At 41.9% G+C, this 26,634-nt stretch overlaps 1 protein-coding gene and 1 long non-coding RNA gene across 8 annotated transcripts in view; one reads left to right on the top strand and one right to left on the bottom strand.

The window, feature by feature from the left end:
- ARID4B (AT-rich interaction domain 4B) overlaps window positions 1–26,634 on the top strand; it is a 424,644-nt gene that overhangs the window by 211,207 nt on the left and 186,803 nt on the right. The window contains exon 1 of one of the 7 annotated variants that reach the window (XM_056566994.1): window positions 26,306–26,344. The exons of the other annotated variants lie outside the window; for them this stretch is intronic. The gene's annotated coding sequence lies outside the window, so the exon portion shown is untranslated. Of the gene's footprint in view, window positions 1–26,305; window positions 26,345–26,634 lie in introns of those variants that run through there. 7 annotated transcript variants of the gene reach the window in all.
- On the bottom strand, window positions 4,698–26,569 carry LOC130362464 (uncharacterized). Its single transcript, XR_008891433.1, has 5 exons — window positions 26,535–26,569; window positions 5,458–5,594; window positions 5,277–5,375; window positions 5,110–5,191; window positions 4,698–4,933 (listed from the first exon to the last, which is right to left on the bottom strand). It is a non-coding gene; the product is annotated as an uncharacterized LOC130362464 (long non-coding RNA).

The following is a 26,634-nucleotide window of genomic DNA, read 5'->3' as shown; positions in this document are numbered from 1 at the left end:
GGGGAGTCAACTTCCCGAATGTGAGGGGATACAATTTGGCGTGCTTATTCCGGCATGTAAGGGACTGGCTGCATGGCACAACCTATTACTCTAATATATTGGTAGAACGAGCATTGGCGGCACCTTGGTCTCTGAGTGCGTTACTTCACACATCGTATGCTAAGTTGCCTCCAATGGTCAAGTCTTCTATCTTGTTACGGGACACCATAGTGGCTTGGAGGGAAGTGCGCAAGCTATATCGCCTTCCCTTTCTCATTTCTAAACACATGCCCTTTAGGGGCCACCCCGAACTGCCCCACTGTGTCACCTCTCACTGGTTACGACTTTGGGAATCTAGGGGGGGTACTGACGGCGAGTCACCTTATCGACAAGAACAACGCACAATGGCTTTCACCCGGGGATATCTTAAGGACCTTTGGTTTACCCCAGTCACATTTACTCTATGCCAACCAACTGTACTCCTTCTGCTTGTCCAGGTTGAGAGATCTATCAGGGGAAGCTGTCGATCACCCCCTTGACCATGTTATTGGCCTGGAGCCGAGGAGAGCGTCTATTTCTTCGCTCTACTCCTCTTTTCGGAATAGACTTCTTAAACTGGACCCGCAGAAACTGTTCCCCACATGGGAACGCTGGACGGGGGACACGAATATACACAATATAATTTTGTCGGGTTGGGGTTTAGTGCGCAAACACATCATCAACGAGAGATGGAGGGAGACTTATTACAAATTATCTCACGCAGCTCTTTACGGATTTAATATCCTGCCCTCACCCACATTTCCTGATAGACTCACGAGTTGTCCCAAATGTACCACACCCTTGACTAATCTATATCATGGAGTTTGGAGTTGTCCGGACACGGCTGACTACTGGCGGATGGTATGTACTTATATACATGATAAGTGGAGGGTTACTCTCCCTTTCACACCTCAGGCCCTGCTCTTTCACCAATTTAGGCCACCGGAGGGAGGGGGGGGGGGGGAGGGTAGACATATACCGCATATCATTCATGTAGTGCTATTGGTGGCTTTGCGGTGTCTCTTTTTGAGGTGGTTGGAACAGCTGATTCCAGACTTAAGCTTATTGATAACCCAATTGAAGGTTTATATGGGAGTAGACCGTTTAGATGCAGAACGCCATCGCAACTCAGGAACAAAGAAGTTCTTCTCTAAATGGAAGTCCTTTATTGTAACACACTTTGATTCCCAGGGGATAGCTGACATAGTTAGACCCTTCAGACACACAGAGTGGTATATTTTGGAGCTCCTAAAGGGCACTTTGGGAGCGCTACAGCTTCCGGACAGCTAGGAGCTGATGGATCACTGAATCTAGATGACAAATAGACTCCCACGGGAGTCGAGGGGTGAAGGAAGGGGATTGTTTGGTTCTTTATTATTGCTACTCTTAGAACAATTTATTATACTGTCACTTTTTGTATGATTATAATGTTATTTTGTTTTGCAAAATGGTTAATAAAAATATATTATAAAAAAAAAAAAATGTTGGAATGTTTCACCAAGAAATGATACAAGTATCGACAAAATTTTACCACTAACATAAAGTAGAATATGTCACGAAAAAATCTCAGAATCAGAATGAAAGGTAAAAGCATCCCAGAGTTATTAATGCTTAAAGTGAAAGTGGTCAGATGTGCAAAAAACGCTCTGGTCCTACAGTGAAAAATGGCCTGGTCTTTAAGGGCTTAAACAAAAACAGCATCTTAACTATGTACATAGTGTTTGGGTGCACCCTGGCTCTCGCACCGCTCTATTCCTCTGCCCTCTCTTAACCCGGACAATAGTGCCTCCCTTAATGCTCCCATCTCTTTAGAAGAAGTTTTTTCTACTATTGCTGGCCTAAAACTGGGTAAGGCCCCTGGGCATGATGGCCTGTCCGCCTCCTATTATAAGAAAATTTCCGTCATTCTTACACCCCACCTAGTCTCCCTGTATAACTACCTTTTTCATGCCTCTTCCCTTCCTTCTGAATTTCTGGATGCCCTGATCACTGTTATACCTAAACCCCGTAAAGGATCCCTCCGTTATCTCTAACTACCACCCCATATCTCTCATTAACATTGACACTAAGATACTTACCTCTATTCTGGCGCACAGACTAAACTTGTTCCTCCCTAGGCTGGTCCATGCGGACCAGATGGATTTTATACCTGGTAGGCAGGCATCGGACAATATTAGGCGGGTCCTCAATGTCATTCAATGGGCTAATATCTCCTCCATCCCTCCCCTAATGCTTTTAGCACTTGATATAACTAAGGCATTTGATAGTGTATCCTGGCCTTACTTACATGCTGTTTTAGCCCGATTTGGTTTTCAGGGTCCCTTTGTCCATATTCTCCGCTTACTATACTCCCACCCTTCTGCCTATCTTAAACTACCTACCTGTTCTCCTCATCCCATACACATTTTGAGAGGGACTCGCCACGGGTGTCCTTTGTCTCCTGCCTTATTTGCATTGGCTATGGAACCCCTGGTGCGCTCTTCTCCCGATATCTCTGGTGCCCTGATTGGATCTGTGTATTATAAAGTCAGTCTATTTGCTGACAATATTCTTCTTTCTCTTTCTCATCCCTTGACTTCTCTTCCTAATCTCTTTTGCCTTCTATCTGACTTCTCTTACTTTTCTGGACTAACTGTCAATACTTCCAAATCCGAAACTCTATTCTGCAATGTCTCCCACCCCTCTCAAAAGCTGATCTGCCTTAATTTTGATTTCCCTGACCCTGCACCTACTCTATCTTACCTAGGTTTATCTCTGACTCCCTCTATCTCTCAACTCTACTCTGCTAATAATTTACCATTGTATTGTTCCCTCCGATCGGATATGCGCTCTTGGGATGTTCCACATCTCTCCTGGATCGGCAGGGTGGCTACGGTGAAAATGGTGCTCTTACCGAGATTGTTCTATTTGTTTTGGACTCTGCCGATCCCGGTGCCAGCGTCTGATCTTAGGAAACTGCAATCTGATGTCTTCACGTTCATATGTCGCCAGAAATGCCCATGTATCCCTTCTACCATTATGCTCTATCACTAAAGTCTGGGTGGTCTGTCTGTCCCCAACTTTCTGAAGCATTTTTACTCACCCCGATTGGCTCAAATGGCATGGTTTTTAACACGTTCTGAGGCTCCGGTATGGGTGCGATTGAAATCCCTTATGCTTCATCCTTATGTATTTTCTTCTCTTATGTGTTCTCTACAACCTGTCTCTCGTTATGTTCCTTCTTCTGCCTTACTCACCTTGTAGTCCCTCTCCCTGTGGCGGCTGGTCTTGTTCCGCTTCCGACTTCAGTCCCCTCCCTCGCCTCTTACCCCTCTTCTTGGTAACCCCAATTTCCCTTCTGCCCTTTTCTCTTCTGATTTCACCTGGTAGTCCTCTGAGAAACTTACTACTTATTATGCTTTTCTGGTCCTAGGTGGCCTTCTCACCCTGGACGATTTCCGATCTCGTTACCATCCTCCAGACTCAGAATGCTTCCAGACTCAACAAGTTTTTTCCTTTCTACGCACTCTTCCTCCCGCGTTGCGTTTCTGGGCTGGGTCAGACTCTGCTGTGACTCTGCTGTGGGTAGATTAAGCCTATATAATGTTAATGCGCCAAAGGACTCCCAGTATTCCTTCTTCAGACACTTAAGGGACACCAGTCTGAAAGACATGTAGCCAGCCATTCTGGTAGGGGGAGATTCTAACACGGCCTATCGGAAAATAGGAAATGTATGCTTATACCCAGTACGGACATACAGAATCGAGAGACGCTATTGTTGGGACTGCTTACGACAACACAGTTGACAGACACATATAGACAACTACATCTAGACATGAGGGAATACACCTTATTCACTCCAGTGTGGTCAGCATGGCATAGATTACTACTTGGTCTCCCCAGCTCTGTTAACCAGGGTGTTGACCTTGGAAATTTCAGATATAGTTATTCCTGACCATGTGGAATTGCTCTCGTCATCCCCAAAGTCACAGATATTATAAGGCACTTCCTCTCTTTGTTTTCTGCTAATACAGCCTTCCAGGCACACCTAAAAGGCTGGTGGCTGGAATATACAGGAAATTATAACTCACGCTCGACCACGCCTAGACTTTTCTGGGACATAGCAAAAGCGGTGTTGAGGGGAAGAACCATAACTTATGTCACCAATAGAAATAGATCAGTGAGGGCTCTGTTCCTAAAGGCTATCCAAACCCTACGACATATACCACTTTTTGAGTCTCTCCGACTGACCTGATCAAGACTCGATGGGAAAAAGCGAGATATATTGTTGTCATATACCAACCCCATATCCGGACCTCCTATCCCGTCCTCCTATCTTGTCCTCCTATCCCCGTCCTCCTATCCCCGTCCTCCTATCCCCGTCCTCCTATCCCCGTCCTCCTATCCCCGTCCTCCTATCCCCGTCCTCCTATCTCGACCTCCTATCTCGACCTCCTATCTCGACATAAAAATAAAAATAGAGTGCCAAAAAGTGTTAACATAAATAGCAGCTGTAATGTAAATAAAGTGTCAAGTGCATCATGTATAGCCAACACTGGCTAAAGGATAATAATATATGTGAGATATAAATGGAATAGATAGAATGTGTACAAATAAATTAGTGTTGGGATAAATTAATAAATACCCAAAGTAAGTAATAATAGAAAATATAACTACATATTGACGTAGATAGCAGCTGTTTTAATAAAGTGACATGTTCAAATTACAAAATCTTCACTGGCCAAAAAAGCATACAAAAAAAATATATATCTTGTAAAAAGCCCTAAGGTGGAAGAGAAGTATATTAAATACATATACTAAAAGAGTTACTAAATATGGTAAAAAAAACACTCAAGCAGTAGGCAGGATGCATGGCAGGATGTTCACAGCAATAGTAGGCAGGAACAAATATCAAGTAGAGTAGTCCCAAGGCAACCTAAAAACAGAAAGGACAGAGAGGATTAAAGGGGTACTCCGGTGAAAACCTTTTTGCTTTTAAATCAACTGGTGGCAGAAAGTTAAACATATTTGTAAATTATAGCAAAAGTATTATTGAATTGGCAAGCGCTGAATCAGACACATAACGATTGTAACTTTATAGTTAAAACTGACCTGTATATGCAGTAGGAAGAGGGAGAGGTCCTGGTAATACAGATGGAACTGTAAGTGGTGTAAGGGAGTGCTCTTCCGATGACTAAAAATGAAAACACAATAGCTTAATTGTGTGAAATGATATACGTATCAATAGACTTGAGCTCTGTCTATATAGCGAGATCTACCTGTAGAGGATCAGTCGCGCCGGTGCAAGCGATATTGGTAGGGATATGCAAGTTCAGGTGTCCGAATGGCTGATATAGTAAACTGAGGGGGTGATATTCCTGTGGTATAGAATGGGTTAATCGATCTGTATATAATGCAAGGAGCTATTGGTGATTTCAGCAGTATCGTTCCTATTAGTACCTGTTAGGGAGCTGTATTACTGTATCTGTATGGATATTGTAGAGGAGAGTGCTTGATACTGTGTGTCTGCGTGGGCTCTCCCTGAGGGTGCTCCAGAGGTTGAAAGTGCGTAAAAAATCCCTTTCTACAGTTCAACTCTGTAACATAGGCAATATAATGTTGTCACTACTTAGTCTTGCAGGCTGATGGATATCCGTAATATATATAGATACTTTCATGAATAACTGCTTACTGTTATAGCACTGAGTGTCGTACCTGGTGTGGCTCTCGCAGATGTCAACTGCTTCTATTAAAAATCTTAATCCTTCCAGTACTTCTTAGCTGCTGAATGCTACAGAGGAAATTCCTTTCTTTTTGGAACACTGATGACATCACGAGCACAGTTCTCTCTGCTGACCTCTCTATCAATTTTAGCAACCATGCATAGCAGATGTATGCTAAGGGCAGCATGGTGGCTCAGTGGTTAGCACTGCTGCCTTGCAGTGCTGGGGACTTGGGTTCAAATCCCACTAAGGACAACAATAAATAAAGCGTTATTATTATAATAACGTCAGCAGAGAGAACTGTGCTCGTGATGTCATCAGAGAGCATTCCAAAAAGAAAAGAATTTCCTCTGTAGTATTCAACTGGCATGGCCATTAACCCCTTAACGACGTAGGACATAAATGTACGTCCTGGTGAGCTGGTACTTAACGCACCAGGACGTACATTTATGTCCTAAGCATAACCGCGAGCATCGGAGCGATGCCCGGATCATGCGTGGCAAGTCCCGCGATCCCACTGATGTCCGCCATTAACCCCTCAGATGCCATAATCAATACAGATCACGGCATCTGCAGCATCGCGGTCACTAAAATGGAGCGCTGCCGCAGCGATCCGATCGTCCAGCATGGCAGCCGGAGGTCCCCTCACCTGCCTCCATTGCCTTCCCGGCATCTTCTGCTCTGATCTGCCTTCCCGCAGACCAGAGCAGAAGATGACCGATAACACTGATCAGTGCTATGTCCTATACATAGCACTGAACAGTATTAGCAATGATTGCTATAAATAGTACCCTATGGGGACTATTAAAGTGTAAAAATAAAAGTAAAGAAATAGTGAAAAAACCCCTCCCCCAATTAAAACGTAAATTGTCCCATTTTCCCTATTTCACCCTAAAAAAGTGTTAAAAAAATATTTTGCATACATATTTGGTATCGCCGCGTGTGTAAATATCTGAACTATTAAAATAAAATGTTAATGATACCGTACGGTGAACGTAAAAAAAAAAAAGTCCAAAATAGCTGCTTTTTTAACATTTTATTGCCCAAAAAATTTATAAAAAATTGAAAGTTTTATATAAGCAAATATGGTATCAATAGAAAGTACAGATCACGGCGCAAAAAGTGAGCCCTCATAATGTCGCTTATACGGAAAAATGAAAAAGTTTTAGGTCTTCAAAATAGGGGGATTTAAAACTTACTAATTTGGTTAAACAGTTTGCCATTTTATTTAAGCACAACAGTAATAGAAACGTATGTTATCATGGGTATTTTAATCGTATTGACCCAAAGAATAAAGAACACATGTCATTTTTACCGTAAATTGTGCGGAGTGAAAACAAAACCTTCCAACATTAGCAAAATTGCGGTTTTCTTTTTAATTTCCCCACACAAATAGTATTTTTTTGGTTGCACCATACATTTTATGGTAAAGTGAGGGATGGCATTATAACGGACAACTGGCCGCGCAAAAAACACGCCCTCATACTAGTCTGTGGATGAAAATATAACAGTTATGATTTTTTAATGGCGAGGAGGAAAAAACGAAAACGTAAAAATAAAATTGTCTGCGTCCTTAAGGCCCAAATGGGCTGAGTCTTTAAGGAGTTGAAGGGGTTATCCACCATAAGGTGATTTTAGTATTGTAGAACACTGTGGCTAGCTTTTTGTGAACTGGTATTTCCTGTTTAAATTTTCTTTTTTTGACTACAAATCCCACAATTCCATTTTCCTCCCTGCCACACATCAGCCACCCCACCTATTGAAACATAAATGAGCTGCATCCATTCAACAGACCTGTGGTTTTTCAATCAGGGTGCCTACAGCTGTTGCATTTGTTGCAGATTGATCTCTCTCCCACCAAGCGATTGCTCCACCCATTGAAGCAGAAAGGCTCCCTGTCATCAGCTGACTAATGAGTCAGGTCTCTGCTGCATTGCAACCTGGGAAAAATCTGAGACAACAGTAATTTTGTATACTGTTATAAGTAAATATTGGAATTATGAGAAAACCGTCACACACAGACACTATATTATGAACTACACTAACTTTACAGCCCCTTTAGCATAGTCAAATAAAAAAAAATTCCTGGAATACGCCTTTAAGACCCCTGGTTTTTAGTGTTTTTAGTCTATAAATCCATTTTTTCTCCAGTTGGGCCAATTTAATTTTCCAATTACCACCCCGACTACCGAGAAAAATGCAGTCAATGCCCCTCACCTTGAGGCCCCGAGGGTCGCAGTCATGGAAGACTTTGAAGTGTCGAGGAACTGTTGTTAAATGTGAAAGCTCAGGCTCATGTTTAGCTGCAATAATTCCAAGTACATGTTCTCTTGCTGTTTTCTTCAATTCACGAGTGGTCATGCCTACATAAATGAGACCACACGGACATGACAGGCGGTGCAGGGGACAGGGCATCATGACGTCATGTCTGCCCCCTCAGTGCAAGTCTATGGAAGGGTCGTCACATCCCCTCACATAGATTTGTATTGAGGGGGTGGGGCATGACATCATGAGGGGGCCGTGACATCACGATGCCCGTCCCCTGCACCGCCTCGGCGAAAACGGCTCCGGGCTGCTGAGATACCGGGCAGGGGGGATCGCGGAGGTCCCCAGTGGTTGGCCCCATGCGATCAGACATCTTATCCCCTATCCTTTGGATAGAGGATAAGATGTCTAACAGCGGAGTACCCCTTTAAGAGTGCAATTCAAACTTTATTGAACAAACCTCCTAATGATAACAGTATTTTTTTTTTTTAAACATAGAACAATGCACTTTTCCAAATGATTACGCACAGTAAGTTTCAAAAGACTTTATAGGTTGTAAAGAACTGAAAATTGTCATTAGTTGTTTTTGCAGCATATTTACTGAAATCAAAAGCTATTTTAATCAAACTTTTAACAACATTTTAGCTTTTTAAACATTTTAACAGGTCACGTTACATTTTAACATAGGACCCCTTATTTGATAGCAGCTTCACAAGTCTTGCATCCATTGAACTTGTGAGTTTTTGGACAGTTTCTGCTTGAATTTGTTTGCAGGATATCAGAATAGCCTTCCAGAGCTGCTGTTTGGATGTAAACTGCCTCCCAGCCTCATAGATCTTTTGCTTGATGATGCTTCAAAGGTTCTCAATAGGATTGAGGTCAGGGGAGGATGGAGACCACACAAAGACTTTCTCTCCTTTTATCCCCATAGCAGCCATTGATGCAGATGTATTCTTTGCAGCATGAGATGGTGCATTGTCATGCATGAAGATGATTTTATTACGGAAAGCATAGTTCTTCCTTGTGGACCAGGGAAGAAAGTTGTCAGTCAAAAACTCCACATATTCTGCAGAGGTCAGAGTTAAAGTGGCTGACCAGCTCTCTTCCCATGATTCCAGACAAAAACATGACTCCACCACTACCTTAATGACGTTGCAGCCTTGTTGGAACAGGGTGGCCGTCCACCAACCATCCACTACTCCATCCGTCTAGACCATCCAGGGTTGCACGGCACTCATCAGTGAACAGGACTGTTTTAAAATTAGTTTTCATATATTTTTCTGCCTAATGCAGCTGTCTCTGCTTGTGAGCATTGGTTAGTAGTGGCCGAATAGAAGGTTTATGCCCAGTTGCAAGACTGTGGAGGACTCTACACCTTGGTGTCAGTGGGACTCCAGAGGATCCAGCAGCTTCAAATATCTGTTTGCTGCTTTGTAATGGTATTTTAGCAGCTGCTCTCTTGATCCGATGCATGCATCTGGCAGAAATCTTCCTCAATTTATTATTATCTGTACAAACCCGTCTGTGCTCTGAATCAGCCACAAATCTCTTAATAGTGCTGATGATCATGATTTCGTTTTCGTGAAATATCTATCGTCCAAGGCATTGAACTTTTTTACTCTCTTCGGCATCAGAGTGATCCTTTTTCTTCCCCATATTGCTTGAAAATGGTGCTCTGCTTAATAATGTGGAACACCCACCTTTAGTAGGTTTTCCTTAAGATTGTTTTCAGTGATCAAAAGAGCCGTGAGACACAATGCCATCCATGAGTTAAACTAAAAAACTAAATATTTAACCTTTGTGTCACTCAAATATAATTTGCATAATAATTTGGAACAGGGTATAAAGGAGGATCTTTTAAGTTTTGAACCCCTGGATAAGTCCAGATAAAAATCAATTTTCACATTTCGAAATGGATTATGGATTTTCTTTTTTTATATACAAACTTTCTCACCTCAGTTCTGTATACAACAGGAACACTGTATAACACTTAAAAAACGGCCTCTGCGGTCCCCACCAAGGACAGTAATTATAAAGATAGTATGTCCTTATGACCGGGATACTATAACTTGCAATAATGCAAAAACCCTCTGGGTGTGAGCTGCATCTGCAGCCTACACAAAAATGAGACCTGCGTAGTGCTGCCTATACCTACTGTGGGGAAACTCTTCTGCCTATACCTAATGTTTGGAACTGCTTCCACCTATACCTAATGTGGGGGAACTGCTGCCTACTGAATGTGGGGGACCTCTGCTGCCTAGCTAATGTGGGGGACTATCTATTATGTTCCTGCCTAAATAATTGTGGGACAAACTACCAAACTAATAGGGAGGCTACCTACTACCTACATAGGGGATTTTCATACAGGGGGCAGCTATCTGTGGGATTTACCTACAGAGGGTATGCCTACCTATCTGGGGGACATTAACTACCTGGGAGCATGGCCTACTAGGGGCCACTACCTCCTGGGGACACTACATACCTTCTGTAAGCAACACCTTATTTTCTGTCCGCTAACACAAAATACTCTGATAGTGCCCCTCCTGAGACTACTCCAAGCTTGAAGACAAAATGTGATTTATTTATCATTAGAAATTAAATTTAAAAATATAATTACATATTGTTTTTGTGATCACTTTGCTCTAGTTATGTTCAATTTTAACAATTAAAATACATTCTGCATATCTGAAATGTTGCTACTACTGTGAATAGTAATGTAAATATCTGTTATGAAGTAGCAACAAAAATAATTTTAAGGTTGGGGGTCACAACATGAGCAACTGTATTAAAGGGTTGAGGCATTAGGAAGCTTGAGAACCACTGCTTTAGAAGATTCCATCTTTCAGACATAATCTAGCCTCTAATTCTCTATAGTACAACTCTTTCTGACTGACAGGGAGAGAGGTCAACAAATTAGGGTTCTTGGCTTTCAAGACCCGGAGAACTGTTCCTATATAATACCAGTCCTTTGACTGGGCCTTCCTCTGGTACACGCACATACAGCAGAGGAGTTCCCTCTGTGTGAGCTGTATCTGTGTCCTACACAAAAAGGAGACGTGATGTCCGCCTCCATGCAGCACACATTGCAGGCGCAGATTATTGACTGCACTGTGGAGGAAGGAAGACGCAGGCCCCTGCTGCGCTCCGGAGAAGATCACTGCATGGGACATCAGGTGAGCCTGATGTCACTGCACTGAGGAGCAGAGCAGGAGGACAGCAAAGGGGAAGCGTGGGGACTGGGCTGTTGTGGGCAGTAACTACCATTAGCTTTGTTGCTCCACTGCCCCTGCAGACCAGGGACCTTCTGCTATGAGCCATAGTAATAGGTCCCCAGACCAGAGGAGCAGTGGAGCACCAAAGCGGGACAGTATGGTGGCCTACAACTATATATGGGGGCAGTTTGGGGGCCTACAGCTATAATTGGGGGCACAGAGGGGGCCTAACAACTTTATGGGGACGCAAAGTGGTTACTATTACTGTATGTGACAATAAACATGGAAGTTTGTAAATAGGTGGGTATTGTACTGCAGAAAGGAGCCTAAAATGTTTGTTTGGCTGGTTCTGTGGAGAATTCTTGTATGGGAGAAATCTTAATGGGGGTCTAGGCCAGATAGTGAAGAAAAGAAAAGTAAACATCTCCGGTTAGAGAAGAAGTTACCTGTAAATCAGGAGACTTGGGAGATAGGGAGAGACTTGTTATAGAGGAAAGTAAAGTATATGAATTATACTATAATAATTACAAAATGTCGCTAATATGGGGGTACAATTTTTTGGGAATGGGCTGTCAAGGGGTAGTCAGGCAAAAAAGGTTGAGAACCAATGGCATACCCTATAGATAGTGAATGAGCTAATAAGGAAGGGTTGGGAGGGTTCCACCGAAAAAGAGACGTCCTGCCTTGAGGTTTTTGCACAGAAAATCTAAGCCTAAGGCTATGTTGACACGTCAGAATTTCTGCATGGAATTTTGCATTCACTTATAGCAAATTCACTTCAATGGAATTCCTGCAGCGAAAATTCTGGAGCATGAATTTTTTTGTGTGAATGGAACAGCGGAATAACATTGAAGTGTATTGGCTATAAATTCTGCTGTGTGAACTTAGGCCGGTTTCACACTGCAGAATTTCTGCACTGAATTCTGCATGAAAATTCTGCATGAATATATAGCGAATACACTTGAATGGGATTTTCTGCTGCAGTAATCCCGTTGAAGTGTGTTGGCTATAAATTCATGCAGAAATTCTGGCGTGTGAAACCGGCCTAAGGGTAGGATTCCACAGAGTTTTTTGCACAGCTTTTTTTTTAGGCTTTTCCCTGCGTTTTGGTGTTTTTTCTGGCGTTTTTACCTTTTGTGTGGAATTTGCCTTTTTTTGGCCCCTTTTGGCGTTTTTACCCCAAAATTGTTGGGTACAAAAAAAAAAAAAAAAAAAAAGGGGATGCAGTAGGGATGGAAAAAAGTGTATTTAACGAAATTTTTATATTTTTTATAATTAAATTTTAAATATGAAAGAAATTGGGGTATGTGCAGCTCACAATATAGATTAGTCGAGGCTAAATGGAAAGTATTTACACCAAAAAAATACCAGTACAAAATATAATATAAGGATAAAAAGAGGGGTACCAAATGCCTCTAGACTAATACCATAAAATGGTACATGATGATGAAATTACAGAAAAATAAGTCGGACTGTGCTTCACTTTAAATGATGTACAAATTTAATATAAAATATTACAAATGAGACATAAAATAAATAATGCAAATATAATACATAAATGCCTCCTACCACAGGGCCCTTGTGGGGAGGTATGGTATTGAAATACAAAAAATATATTAAAAAAGTGATAAAAAAATAGCATGTAAATTATATTCTACCGCTATCCCAATATTGTGCAAACCGACATAATGTACTTTTGTAAGGTACACTCCGTTCTCATGTGGTTTAGAGCAGTTCGCAAAATGATATAGTTACCAACTCCTAAAGGTGGTTTTTGGCTGGACGTCCGAGAGATAGATGTATGGAGGCTGTGTCCAGCGCTAGTATGCGCTTACGGTGACGGGCCCGGATGCCACAGGCCAAAGGGAAATCACCGGTCACGGAATAATTCTGGAGATGGATGCAGGCTCGATGACAGATGTAGTGGAGGCTGTGTCCAGCGCTGGCATGCGCTTGCGGTGACGGGCCCGGTTGCCGCAGGCCGAGGAGAAGTCACCGGTCACGGAGTGGCTCCGGAGATGGAGGTATACTCGGAGATAGATGGATCTTACTCCGGAAACAAAGGAAGGAAAGCCTCGTGGAGGATCTCTCGGCGTCTGGTAGAATGGCGGATGGGATGCAGCCAGGTGTGAAAAAAGCAGATGATAGAGTTGTATCGGAGGTAAGTGATAGCGGTTTGTGGATTGCGGTGGTCATGCGATAAATATAAAGTACCCTGAAACGCGTCTAGAGAAAGAAATATTTATCGCATGACCACCGCAATCCACAAACCGCTATCACTTACCTCCGATACAACTCTATCATCTGCTGTTTTCACACCTGGCTGCATCCCATCCACCATTCTACCAGACGCCGAGAGATCCTCCACGAGGCTTTCCTTCCTTTGTTTCCGGAGTAAGATCCATCTATCTCCGAGTATACCTCCATCTCCGGAGCCACTCCGTGACCGGTGACTTCTCCTCGGCCTGCGGCAACCGGGCCCGTCACCGCAAGCGCATGCCAGCACTGGACACAGCCTCCACTACATCTGTCATCGAGCCTGCATCCATCTCCAGAATTATTCCGTGACCGGTGATTTCTCTTTGGCCTGTGGCATCCGGGCCCGTCACCGTAAGCGCATACTAGCGCTGGACACAGCCTCCATACATCTATCTCTCGGACGTCCAGCCAAAAACCACCTTTAGGAGTTGGCAACTATATCATTTTGCGAACTGTTCTAAACCACATGAGAACGGAGTGTACCTTACAAAAGTACATTATGTCAGTTTGCACAATATTGGGATAGCGGTAGAATATAATTTACATGCTATTTTTTAATCACTTTTTTAATATATTTTTTGTATTTCAATACCATACCTCCCCACAAGGGCCCTGTGGTAGGAGGCATTTATGTATTAGATTTGCATTATTTATTTTGTCTCATTTGTAATATTTTATATTAAATTTGTACATCATTTAAAGTGAAGCACAGTCCGACTTATTTTTCTGTAATTTCATCATCATGTACCGTTTTATGGTATTAGTCTAGAGGTATTTGGTACCCCTCTTTTTATCCTTATAAATTTTAAATATGTTTTAATAAAATGTGTGTTTCACTTTTTTTCTCAATTGTTTTAGGTAGTACTACTACTCCCAGCATGGAACAGACTGTTCCATGATGGCAGAAGTAGTTCCTGTACTAATGGACAGATCTCCCCGGTTGTTACTCCTGACACCCGATACGATCATCCATAATATAGCAGAGATGTGGTGTGGCTCTATACAGCGCTCGCATTTCTGCATTATACTCCGGGCCGGCCAGTGATGTGAATAGAAATTCACATCACTCATTCATATTTTCCACCCAGATTGGGGATTGGCCAGATGGTTACAGCCAATCCCCACTCTCAGCGGGAAATATGATGTTCTATTCACATCACTGGCCGGAGTATAGTGCAGAGATGCGGAGAGCAGGAGAAAGCCGCTCCGCATCTCTGCAATAGATAGGACGATCGCATCGGTTGTCAGGAGTGACACTTGCTGTGATAGGTCCTTAACTGCGGGTACTACTACTCCCATCATGAAGCACTCTCTGCTCCATGCTGGGAGTTGAATACCTGCATTAAAAGACAGATCGCAGCGAGTGTCACTTCTGACACTGGCCGCACCTATACATTATATACAATATCATATTTTCAGTATAAGGTTCCCTTTCGCTTTGTTGATACAATATTTGGGAGACCTAAACCTCAAGCTAGAAGCTATATATATAGTATATGCACCTATACATTATACAGAAGAATCACAGCGTGTGTCAGAAGTACAGGTACTACTACTTCCATCATGGAACAGTGTGTTCCATGCTGTGAGTAATAGTATTACCTAAAAAATGGGATAAAAAGTGAAACACACACACTACATTTTTATTATTGTTGGCTACATTCTTATTGCCCTGCCTGCACATAAATTGATCACTGTTTAAAAATTAATAAAAATTTTGTAATAAAAATGATGAATTTCGTTAAAAACAATTTTTTTCCATCACTACTGTATCTTTTTTTTATAATTCTTTTTTTTTAATGGTACCCTACGAAATTTTAATAAATAAAAGTATCTCCATTACTTTTTGGAAGAATAAAAATCGCCGGCAAAAAGGCCAAAGTCAAAACCAACATGGCGTTTTCTTGGGAGGAAAACACCACGATTTCTGTGCCAAAAACGCCAAACTAGGTTCTGTAGGGCGTTTTGAAAAAACAGCCTCTGAGCCCAAAATAGCTGAAAAACACCAAAATCATTGAAAAAAATGCCAAACTGAAAAACGGCAAGTGGATCTGGCATTTTGCAGTTTACTATTGACTTGCAGCTAACATCTGGCAGCTGCGTTTCGTTTTGCTGAAAAACGCTGTGCGGCAAAATGGACGTTTTTTTTATGGAGTCTTTGCTAGAAAATCCTCAGTCGAATTCTAGCCTGAGGCCACGTTCACACAACGTAAAATCTGCATATCTGCGTGAATTTTGCAAACACATTGGTTTTGTGCAGATTTGCGCAGTTTTTTAACATATGTGGAATCGACGCAGATTTTGTGCGGAAAATTCTTCACAAAGTCCACATGATTCCGCAGCTCAGTAAAAGATAGACTTTATTTAATAGAACTGTCAAAGTTTGTGCAGATTCCATGCTATTTCTGCACAGAATCTGCATGCATGCAGTGAAAACTCCGCACAAATTTGTCAGAAATCAAGCTCCATTGACTTCAACAGGATTCTGCAGACAAAGTCCAGAAAAACTTAAAATAACACTTATATCTTTCCAGTCCAAGGGATTTCTGCATATTCTGCTGTGTGAATATTCTTGCAGAATTCCATTAAAAGTGAATGGACAAAAAATGTAGGCGGAATTCTGCGCGTAAAATTCATGCAGAATTTATGTCATGTTAACACTGAAATATGGCACAGTCTGACTTATAAGTTACCGTATTTATCGGCGTATAACACGCATTTTTTAGGCTAAAATTTTTAGCCTAAAGTCTAACTGCGCTTTAAATCAATGAACTGCAGCGGCTTTTGGAGGTGCAGAGACCTGCCGTCGCTGCCGGCTTCGCTGCCTGTCCTGGGGTCTAGAGCCCTGCTGCCGCCGCTTCTCTCCCCCTGGCTATCGGCGCCGCAATGGGGCAGCGGCGACGATAGCCAGGGGGAGAGAAGGGGCAGCGGCACCCATTGCTGGCGCTGCTTCCCCATTGCCTCCCCCATTCCCGGTTGTATAATTACTTGTTGCCGGGGTCGGGTCCGCGCTGCTTCTTGCCTCCCCTGCGAATAGCCACATCGGAGGCCAGAAACAGCGCGGACCCGACCCCGGCAACAAGTAATTATACAACCAGGGATGGGGGAGGCAACAGGGCAGCGGCCCCTTCTCTCCCCCTGGCTATTGGCGCCGCTGCCCCATTGAAGGCACTACTTCTCTCCCCCTGGCTATCGGCGCCGGCAATGGGGCAGTTGCACCAATAGCCAGGGGGAGAGAAAGGGCAGCGGCGCCGATAGCCAAGGGGAGAAAAGCGGCGGTAACAGGGCTCTAGACCCCAGGAAAGACAGGGGGAGAGAAGCAGGCAGCAACGGCCTCTCTCCCCTTGCCTTTCCTGGGGGCTTCTGTGTGGTCAGAAACAGTGTATCGGGGTATAGACATGCACACACGCACCCTCATTTTACCAAGGATATTTGGGTAAAAAACTTTTTTTACCCAAATAGCCTTGGTAAAATGAGGGTGCGTGTTATAGGCCGGTGCGTGGTATACCCCGATAAATACGGTATATGAAATGAAATATAACTCATATCTCCGACTGTACTATCATGTAGGGGGCGGTGAAAGGCAGGTAGAAGATGGAATAGGCTTCCCAGCAGCACAGAGTATTTCTGGCAGGGACTATAGTGAGGCAGACAGTCTGACTCACTACAGTTCCCTCCAGAAATACTCTGTACTGCTGTGCTATTTCTGTAATAAATCTAAGATGCCTCAGCCTCACCCAAGCAGGGGGCAAAAAAGCAGGGGTGAAGTGTGTGGCTTATAAATGGACCAGTTGCTATTTTTTATTTTTTTTTACCTGCCTTTCACCGCTTACTATACGATGGCACAGTCAGAGATGAGTTATATATCTGACTGTGCCATCATGTAGTGAGCGGTGAAAGGCAGGTACTCCTGTGAAAAACGTTTTTCTTTTTTTAAATCAACTAATGCTAGAAAGTTAAACAGATTTGTAAATTACTTCTATTAAAAAAAAATCTTAATCCTTCCAGTACTTATTAGCTGCTGTATACTACAGAGGAAATTCTTTTCTTTTGGATTTCTCTTCTGTCACGACCACGGTGCTCTCTGCTGACACCTCTGTCAATGTCCAGAGCAGTAAACATATGCTGCTGTGGACATTAACATTGTGGTTGTGACCGAAAACAAATCCAAAAAGAAAAAAAATTCCTCTGTAGTATTCAGCCATTACTAAGCTGTGAATAGCGAGGTTATGATATATATTAAAGTTTGTTTTAAAATATGCAATTTATACAGTTAATTTTAATATCGCCTGCTTACTTTTTTTTTTCTCTTCTTTGTATGCGCTGGGGGGGCCTCAGATTTATTTTTGCCTAAGGCCTCAAAAAGTCTAGAGCCACCTCTGTGCCTAGGCGTGCCGTGGGCAATCCGATCAGCCATTACAGGTGCCCCAGTATTGATCAGGGCTTCTGAGGGGTTAATGTTGTGACATTAGCGTAATTGTTGATGTCTGGTATTCCATCGAGTCCCTGGCTGCTGATAGAAGCCGGGATCTGCCATGCACGTATAGGACGTAAATGTACATCCTGGTGAACTAAGTATCAGCGGATCAGGAAATACATTTTTATCCAATGTCCTTAAGGGGCTTAGTAATAGAAAAAACTATAATGATCCAAAGGATGTAGGTCTCCCAACTCGTATAAATATATCAAAAATGAAAAAAATAGGGAACCTTTAAAATGTTAATATTTATTGTATCCATTAAAATATGAAAAAACTTTTTGGAAAAAATCGCACCACGTGAAAAAACTAAGAATGTATTGCCACCGCCATATGTTGGTATCTTTCTTGGTGCTCACCTCTCCACATTAATTCATACAGATGAGAGCCCCAACATTGTATTCTTATATTCTTATATTAACGCCACAGTCTTTTGATCACTGTTCACACTTCTAGTAACGACACAGTCTTTTGATCACTATTCACACTTGGTTTTTAGAGCCAAGCGAAAATAATCATGCAAATTTCGCAATTGGAATCCATAAAACTGTTAGTAATTTACTGCATCCAGTGCCATATACTTTAGATCACTGTTCACACTTCTAGTAACGCCACAGTCTTTTGATCACTGTTCACACTTGGTTTGTAGAGCCAAGAGAAAATATTCATGCAAATTCCGCAATTTAAATCCATAAAACTGTTAGTAATTTACTGCATCCAGTGCTATATACTTTAGATCACTGTTCACACTTCTAGTAACGACACAGTCTTTTAGTAACGACACAGTCTTTTGATCACTATTCACACTTGGTTTTTAGAGCCAAGAGAAAATAATCATGCAAATTTCGCAATTGGAATCCATAAAACTGTTAGTAATTTACTGCATCCAGTGCCATATACTTTAGATCACTGTTCACACTTCTAGTAACGCCACAGTCTTTTGATCACTGTTCACACTTGGTTTGTAGAGCCAAGAGAAAATATTCATGCAAATTCCGCAATTTAAATCCAAAAAACTGTTAGTAATTTACTGCATCCAGTGCTATATACTTTAGATCACTGTTCACACTTCTAGTAACGACACAGTCTTTTAGTAACGACACAGTCTTTTGATCACTATTCACACTTGGTTTTTAGAGCCAAGAGAAAATAATCATGCAAATTTCGCAATTGGAATCCATAAAACTGTTAGTAATTTACTGCATCCAGTGCCATATACTTTAGATTACTGTTCACACTTCTAGTAACGACACAGTCTTTTAGTAACTACACAGTCTTTTGATCACTGTTCACACTTGGTTTGTAGAGCCAAGAACAAATATTCATGCAAATTCCGCAATTTGAATCCGTAAAGCTGTTAGTGATTTACTGCATCCAGTGCCATATGTTTGAAATGGATGATTTACTACATGCACTGTTCCTTTTGATGTTATGGGAACACGCTTCAGTAATTGTCCGTAATATTTATTATATATGAATGTCTGCGTTTTTACAGATATTTAGCACCAAGCTCAATCATCCACACACAACAAATTGGTACAGACTGGAAATGTCTAATATAGATGTTGCACCAGACTATTCATCCATAAAAATCGCATCAATGTGAACAAGGTGAAGGCGTTTTATATAACTTTTTGTGCAATAAGCTTCCTTGTCCCATGGGTGTTTGTACAAAGTCCAATAAGTCCACTATCTGCATGTGTATCAGCGCCTTATTGGATATTGCACAGTTCCTCTTAAATGAACTTCAATTAATCCCAGATATATTTAAAGCAGTATTTTTACATTTGCAAACGTGTTACTAGTTTAGTTATTTTTGTTAATAGACATGTTTAAGCTTCATATATTATTGCACTATCCCTTTAGAATACTAAGATGATTTCATTTCATATATTCACACACATGGTGGCAATAATAGATAGAGGACGTGAGAAAAAAACCTGATGTCTTCTCCTTGTGTTCGTTCACACTGCTCCTCTGTAAGATTTCGGTTCAACGCGTTTCCTTCAGCCTTTAGTTCATCAGGAACCGTACTTAGGCTTTGTTATTCCAGCATCTCCTTTCTTTTTGTTGTTTGTTTGTGGAGTGAGCTTGTGCATAACTCTGATGGCGGTCGCACCAATCGTGTAAACCTTAATCATGTAAACCTTAACTTACCTCCTGCCACTCCCTGGTATTGCTGTCCTGTCCTCTGGGGCGATCCTCCTAGTTCTGGTGCTCGACATGCCACAGTGCAGCCCAGCTGATTGCTGGCAGCAGCGGTTTCCCACCTCATTCAGTGATTGTCTGACTGGCAATGTTACATATTTGGCCCGGGCCCCAATGTTCCTCTGCATGATTAGCCACTGTGCATTTATCTGCAGAAACGTGGTTGATTTTCTCAAAAGTTAATCTGGTTGGCAAATCCTCAAAATGTTTGTCCATTGTGGCTGTACCAGAAAACTAATGGTACTTCCGTAATTTAGTCAGTTTGGAAACATTATTTAATGTGTTTCTCCATGTTGGGGGCACTTTAGAAATAAAAAAAATAAGTTATACTCTCCTCCCCCAGCCCCCTGTAACCCCCTTCCACCACCTTCTGGTCCCTTCACTCATCACTACTTATTCCTTGCTTTCTGAGCCAATTACTAAATAAAGTAGGATACTACTGTAGCCAGTAACTGACTGAGAGGGCAGGTCCTGCTAAGAAGACTTGTCTTTAATAAAACTTATCAGCTGTTGTTCTGTCCTTATTTTAATAAAGAGCCAAGATTTGTCAGTATATTTGGGTGCCTAATCCATAAGCATTTATATCACAATAGCACAAAGCAGCTCTGTCCTCCACCTTCACAGAACCTGTGCAGGGACTGGGCGGTAGTGCTCCCCTTCTCAAACAGCAAATGAACAAAGGAGTTGTCCAGCAAAAGATAGGGTGCAAAAAAATGATCTTCTTTATTGTAGGATCAACAGGAATACATCAGATAACATAACGCCAACACGTTTCTGATCAGCAGTGATCCTTAGTCATGGCATGTATGTACAAAGAATAAAACTCTTATTTATACACATCTAAAACAGTCACGTGCAAGTGATATTATAGATCTAAAAGTTGTACAAGAAACCTCCTAAGAAAATGGCATGGATGGTGGTTCAGAAATGGAATTTCTGGATTACATCGAAATACAAACACTTGACATAGATGGTAAGTATGAGTAGATCATATCAAAAGACAAATGGTCCACACTCATACAGTATCAAATAGTTACAAACAAAGCAACATGATACATATAGTACATTATTAAGTCATAATGAGATCATGTTGCATATTCATGCCATTGGGCTGCCTTGTTCCCAAAACAATAATCCTTGTAAGATCACCTCCTTGTATATTTCTGTGTACTCTCTCAATGCCACTAATGCATAGTGTGGATACATCCCAGACATGTGATTTCTTGAAATGTTTAGATAATGCTGACATGGTTAATTGATCACTTCTAGCATCAGATATGTTGTCTAATCCTAGTTTTCAAGGAATTAGATGTACATCCCTCAACACTGAGATTGGCATTGTGTGCATGCTGCTAGATAAATAACAATAGTGGTGTTACAATTAATGTAACTCCTATTGGAGAACCATGGATACATTTTTAACTTTCATTTTGTGTATATTCTGTAATACCTCATCATTCTCCAAAATAGGTAAATACTGTTGCTATAACTCGTTACAAAAACAGGTAAAGTTTTATTCTCCTTTTGTGGTGTACCATGAGAACATTTCTTGGAGGAAGAAATAAGGACATTTCTATTTAGACTTTTTGCTTTCTCATAAGCCTTTGTTAAAACTGTGTGCCCATAACCTCTCTCTTTTAATCTGTTATACAGACACATTGATTATTTTTCAAAAGTAGTATCATCGGAACAGTTTCTTCTTAATCTAACCTATTCACCATATGGGATATTGTTGATTACATGCCTTGGGTGACATGACCTGACTTGGAATATCGTATTACAAGCCATATATTTTCTACTAGCTAAATACCTGGCGTTGCCTGGTTTTTCCTTCCTAATCCTTGTTGGGGAGGAAAATCAGCAAAGGATGAAGCTTTTGACTTCATATCCCATTCTCATATATTGTTGTCATATTCTAACCTCATATCCCCTCCTCATATCCCTTCCTCATAGCCCGTCCTCATAGCCCATCCTCATAGCCAGTCCTCATAGCCCGTCCTCATAGCCCGTCCTCATAGCCCGACCTCATAGCCCGTCCTCATAGCCCGTCCTCAGGTGGGACTGAGTTGTGATAAAGATATTGTAAGCCAGAAACAGAAGGGGACGTGGCTTTGTGGAAAAGAGCGTGATTTGCAAGCCAGTCCGATGCACAAAAATGGTAGAAAATAAAAGGGTTGTGGCTTAAACAGTGGGCGTGCCTTTGAGAGATGGGGCTTGGCGGGTGTGGCTTGCAAGCCGGACTGACACATTCACCAGGAGATGCAGAGCTTGTGGAGTAAGGTACTGGAACTCCCATATACTTTCATGGGAAGTGAAACAAAAACCCATCTGTTATATAAGCGTGTAGGTAAGGGTTAATTTAACTATCATATATTTTTATTTGACACATAAGTAACATGGGACCAGGTATTATCGAAATATCTTCAGCCGTACGGAAGTTATGCCGGAACATACATTTCCAATAGATTTGTATAAGACTTTAAAGGCGTTCTCCGGTGCTTAGACATCTTATCCCCTGTCCAAAGGATAGGGGATAAGATGCCTGATCATGGGAGTCCCGCTGCTGGGGACCCCTGTGCTCTTGCACGTGGCACCCCGTTTGTAATCATTCCCTAGAGCGTGTTTGCTCCGGGTCTGATTACCGGCGACCACAGGGCCGACGGTGTGTAACGTCACGCCTCCGCCCCCGTGTGACGTCACGCTCCTCCCCTCAATGCAAGCCTACGGGAGGGGGCGTGATAGCTGTCACGCCCCCTCCCATAGACTTGCATTGAGGGGCGGAGCGTGAGGTCACGCGGGGGCGGAGGCGTGACGTCATACGCCGCCAGCCCCGTGATCGACTGTAATCAGACCCGGAGCGAACACGCTCCGGGCACTGATTACAAACGGGGTGCCGCGTGCAAAATCACGGGGTCCCCAGCGGCGGGACTCCCACGATCCGGCATCTTATCCCCTATCCTTTGGATAGGGGATAAGATGTCTAAGCCCTGGAGAACCCCTTTAAACAAAAACCCAGACCCTCACAAATGGGGGTAGTTAAGGGTTAATTTACGTATCCTATATTTTTAGTGGACATATAAGTAACATGTGACCGAGTATTATCAAAATATCTCTAGCCGTTTGGAAGTTATGCAGTAACATATATTTCCCATAGACTTGTATGGAACTTTAAACAAAAACCCCAACCCTGGCAAATGGGGGTGGGTGAGGGTTAAAGGGGTACTCCGGTGCTTACACATCTTATCCCCTATCCAAAGTATAGGGGATAAGATGCCTGATTGCGGGAGTCCCGCAGCTGGGGATGCCCGTGATTATGCACGCGGCACCCCGTTTGTAATCAGTCCCCGGAGCGTGTTCGCTCCGGGTCTGATTACGGTCGACCGCAGGGCCAGTGGCGTGTGATGTCACGCCTCCGCCCCCGTTTGACGTCACACTCTGCCCCTCAATGCAAGCCTACGGGAGGGGGCGTGATAGCTATCAACGGCCGGGACCCGCGGCTAATACCGGACATCACCGATCGCGGTGATGCCCTGTATTAACCCTTCAGACGCGGCGATCAAAGCTGACCGCCGCGTCTGAAGTGAGAGTAACCTGGCTGCTCAGTCGGGCTGTTCGGGACCACCGCGGCGTCCCGAACAGCTTACAGGACACCGGGAGGGCCCTTACCTGCCTCCTCGGTGTCCGATCGGCGAATAACTGCTCCGTGCCTGAGATCCAGACAGGAGCAGTCAAGCGCCGATAACACTGATCACAGGCGTGTTAATACACGCCAGTGATCAGCATGAGAGATCAGTGTGTGCAGTGTTATAGGTCCCTATGGGACCTATAACACTGCAAAAAAAAAAAGTGTTAATAAAGGTCATTTAACCCCTTCCCTAATAAAAGTTTGAATCACCCCCCTTTTCCCATAAAAAAATAAAACAGTGTAAATAAAAATAAACATGTGGTATCGCCGTGTACATAAATGTCCGAACTATAAAAATATATCGTTAATTAAACCGCACGGTCAATGGCGTACACGTAAAAAAAATTCCAAAGTCCAAAAAAGCGTATTTTTGGTCACTTTTTATACCATTAAAAAATTTATAAAAAGTGATCAAAAAGTCCGATCAAAACAAAAATGGTATTGATAAAAACTTCAGATCACGGCGCAAAAAATGAGTCCTCATACCGCCCTGTACATGGAAAAATAAAAAAGTTATGATTAGTTATGATTTTTTTCCGAAGTACGACAATATCCAACCTATATAAGTAGGGTATCATTTTAACCGTATGGACCTACAGAATAATGATAAGGTGACATTTTTACAGAAATATGCACTGCGTAGAAACTGAAGCCCCCAAATTTACAAAATGGCGTTTTTTCTTCGATTTTGTCACACAATGATTTTTTTTTTCCATTTCGCTGTGAATTATTGGTTAAAATGACTAATGTCACTGCAAAGTAGAATTGGTGACGCAAAAAATAAGCCATAATATGGAATTTTAGGTGAAAGGGTTATGATTTTTAAAAGGTAAGGAGGAAAAAACGAAAGTTCAAAAACTGAAAAACCCTGCGTCCTTAAGGGGTTAAACATAAGAAAATGAGGTGTTAACAAAAATGTGGTGGCTGAAACGATGAATTCCTTCAGATCAGGGGAGTATCTATTATGGACATCCAGATGATGAGATAAAGCAAGCAAACCAAAGCAAATTAAGCCTCAATTTATTTATTTATTTTTATTTTTATTTTTTTTGCTTATTTCTGTTTTAAGGATCATATTTGGAACATGTTTGGCCTATTTTTCCCTTAATTTTATTGTCATTTTGTGCAAGTTAGGTTCTTGCAAGCATGATGCATTTGAATGCAATAAAAGGAAATCTTCAGATATGGAACAGTCTACAATGAGTACTGTGCACTCTTTTTATGTCTGGTGTAATCACAGCGCCAAAGTTAAATTATATATATACTGCAGACGTTTTGGGGAAATGAGGAAAACTGATGAAATGTAGGTTGAGAGCACAATCCAAAAAAAACCTTTGTGAACAATAGCCTTAAATGGATTGTTGGAGTTATTGAAACATTTTCCCAGAGTTTGTGAAAAAAACAAAAAAAAAAGCAGTTTAATCTTCACCACATCCAGTCCTGCCCGGTCTTCCCTGCTGGTTTTCTTTACATTGGCTGCAGTGTGATGTATGTGGGTATGGGGGCATGTGATTGCAGCAGCCATGTAAAAAAAAAATAGCTAGCAAGAGGTACTGGAGTGGCACCACTGGGCACAGTCAGTATTAAACAGACTAGCATTCCCTATTTTCTTGTTTTATCACAATCTAACATCGCTAATATACCCCTTAAAGGGGTACTTCGGTGGAAAACTTTTTTTTTAACAACTGGTGCCAGTAAGTTAAACAGATCTGTAAATGACTTCTATTAAAAATCTTAATCCTTCCAGTACTTATTAGCTGCTGAATACTACAGAGGAAATTCTTTTCTTTTTGGAACACAGTGCTCTCTGCTGACATCATGACCACAGTGCTCTCTGCTGACATATCTGTCCATTTTAGGAACTCTCCAGAGCAGCATATGTTTTCTATGGGGATTTTCTCCTACTCTGGACAGTTCTTAAAATGGACAGAGATGTCAGCAGGGAGCTCTGTGTTCCAAAAAGAAAATAATTTCCTCTGTAGTATTCAGCAGCTAATAAGTACTCGAAGGATTAAGATTTTTTTAATAGAAGTAATTTACAAATCTGTTTAACTTTCTGCAACCAGTTGATAAAAAAAAAAGTTTTCCACTGGAGTACCCCTTTAAGGTTTGTAGAAGCTATATACTAGAGTTAATATAGGTGAATGGCAGCAGTAAACCTCACATATTTATTAAGGATGACCCCTGGTCTGTGCAAGAAATGCCATTATTATTATTATTTTATAGGCTTGGATGCCTTGATTCCAATTGGGCTTTTACTTTCTTGCTATGAGCATGAGGAGGCTTTTACGATTTAGTATACTATCTGTACTTTCCATTGAATTGTCAGATGGGTGGGAACTTTATTGCAAAATGGAATAGGCTAAAGAGATGTGCTTAGGAGTCCGAGGAGGCATGAATAATGTCTGGGCTGTACGATCCGGAAGCTCCTAATCACACACCCCTTAGCCTAGCAATAAAGTTCCCACCCAGCTCACTACGACATGAAAAGTGCAGATAGTCACTTAAGTTAAAACTGGTGTGGTGTTTTTTTTTCTTTCTGGTTTTATCAGGTTTTGATAACAATAATAGCATAGCCTAAAAAGCAGTTTTTCCAAAAAAACTGCCAAACTCAACTGGAAAGAAAATGTACCCCATTACAAGTCAATTGAATATGCCAGGATTTGCTAAGATCTGTTTAAAGAATATTGGGGGAGATTTATCAAAACCTGTGCAGAGGAAAACTTGCCCAGTTGCCCATAGCAACCAATCAGCTTGCTGCTTTCATTTTTATGAAGGCCTGTGAAAAATGAAAGAAGCGATCTGATT

This window comes from Hyla sarda, chromosome 3 (assembly GCF_029499605.1).
Source record: "Hyla sarda isolate aHylSar1 chromosome 3, aHylSar1.hap1, whole genome shotgun sequence".
Lineage (NCBI taxonomy): Eukaryota > Metazoa > Chordata > Amphibia > Anura > Hylidae > Hyla > Hyla sarda.
The sequence above is the reverse complement of the archived record's forward strand: the minus strand, read 5'-3'. Positions and strand labels throughout refer to the sequence as shown.